Below are 1,998 nucleotides of genomic sequence, written 5' to 3'. Positions count from 1 at the left end.
AAATTACCTTGAATGTACGTTAGTAGCCACTACTAAATTACCTAAACCAAAATATTGCATACAATTTAGTTGGACATCCGGTTTAAAAAATTAATTATCTGGCAAGCTACAACAGCAGGTAAAGTTTTTTTTAGGCCAGTAAATCCAGAAATAAACAGTGTTATTGTCTGATGCGTGAGATGCAAAATTACTTTATTTTATGTACGTAGGTACTCAGAATAAATAGATATTTTTCTTATTATAAATTTTAATTATGGAATTTACTAGTACTTTTTAAAAAAGTACGAATTTTGTAACACCAAGTAGGTGACAAGTACATCAAATTGTTGTAAGCAACAGTTGGTATGCATGACTGCTCGTACAGTTTACGATTATCAGTTAAACCATTACCGAATATCTAACCTATGATTTGATCGAAGCTACTAAATTAACCCCGAATAGTGAGTCAGGAACTTTAAACATCAGTTTATTATCATATAATCTTCTAATTTCCGTTTGATTGAAATTTTAGTATTACTCGATTATAACTCAATACGGATGTATTTTACGTCAGAGCTGTAACAGAATAGGTAGTTGAGGCAAAAAAAATAAAACTAACATCAAGCCTTTATATGAATACTGAGACATAATAAATTAATACAACAGCTTCAGTTACAACACACAATTTTCACACATAAAATATATTGACTAACAAAATTTCCCTAAAATATACTATATCTAAATCTTCTACCATTCTCATAACTGACACTATTCAGAAGATGTACACAGATAGAAAACAATATCACAAGTCCAAAGCAAATGTTGAGTCCAAAACTGTACAATAAACACGTCACATCACTCATCGTCCTTTTCAGGGTACCAGTAACTTCAGTAATCATTTTCTGTAAAAAAAGGGAGTATTAATGAACGTGCGTAGAACTATTATAAAATAATTGCTGAACGCCTTATAAACGTCGTTATGAGTTATTGCACAAGGACAAGATCATGTAAAAGTTTCAAGTGCATACAATCTCTTTATTAGCAAATGCATAGTTGCATAAGGCATCCTTAATAATAGAAATTGTTTTTAAATCAACAAAGAAATCAATTTAAAAAAATACGGTTTAAAAGACTTAAATTTCAGTATTTTCAGTGCAATTTTCAGCCGGTTGATTCATTCAGCTTTGACCATATTACTGTTCGACCGGGTTTAATTTTAGAATTCAAATATGTTAAATATAAAACAAGCTTAAAATGTAATTCTGGCGAATGTGGATATTAGTTAATAATTGTTATTTGTATACTTTACGGTAATTATTCTCTGCAGCACTCACTAAACTTTAAAATTAAATTAAATCCAATTGGTTAGTTTAAATGACAACTTGAATTCGACTATTCACTGCTCGCTTTTACTCTCCCGCTACTTGACTAGACGGTCACACAGGAACTACTTCGCGCAGGAAAGTAAACAGTTCAAATACCTTCGCAGAGTTTGACTCTTTAAGTCTCGCTAGATTAAACTATTTGCGCGCCGCGTGTTTATTTTTTATTGTTTGTTATTAATAACAATGCAGGCAACGAAACACGGTTACTATATTTAGAATTCTACTCGTTTAGGCATCTATTTTTAATACGTGATATGTATTACAGAGTGCCAACTGTTGGACTGTTAAAGTAACTAGTCACGATTTACACGGCTCGTTTAAAATAAATCAATATTTATGCTTATGGAGACAGACAATAGACTAATTTAGCAAGGATGCGAAGCACCTGCATAAGCACTTTTTAAGTGATCAGTTTCACCACTTAAACTTATTAAGAGCTTAGTTTATTGTAAGTGGTAAATTTCACAATATTATTTTTACAATAAGGAGTCCAGTGTAGAGGCTTTGAAAGTACTCATTTTAAAATAATAACAAACAGATTTTAAATGGACTTTAGAACTAACTGGTTTCAAAGTTAAGCACAATATCTGTCGTCTGTCTGTCTATTTATCTGTTTAAATAATATAAAATTGTT

At 30.9% G+C, this 1,998-nt stretch overlaps 1 long non-coding RNA gene across 1 annotated transcript; it reads right to left on the bottom strand.

The window, feature by feature from the left end:
• Positions 1-594: 594 nt before the first annotated feature.
• Positions 595-1,454, bottom strand: LOC135123730 (uncharacterized). The gene is made up of 2 exons (XR_010279702.1): positions 1,284-1,454; positions 595-881 (listed from the first exon to the last, which is right to left on the bottom strand). It is a non-coding gene; the product is annotated as an uncharacterized LOC135123730 (long non-coding RNA).
• Positions 1,455-1,998: the final 544 nt, after the last annotated feature.

The sequence above is a fragment of the Zophobas morio genome, unplaced genomic scaffold, assembly GCF_036711695.1.
Source record: "Zophobas morio isolate AGI-343-1 ecotype UQ-CSIRO unplaced genomic scaffold, CSIRO_AGI_Zmor_V1 ptg000006l, whole genome shotgun sequence".
Classification (NCBI taxonomy): domain Eukaryota; kingdom Metazoa; phylum Arthropoda; class Insecta; order Coleoptera; family Tenebrionidae; genus Zophobas; species Zophobas morio.
Note: the sequence above shows the minus strand (reverse complement) of the source record. Positions and strands in the feature narration are given on the sequence as shown.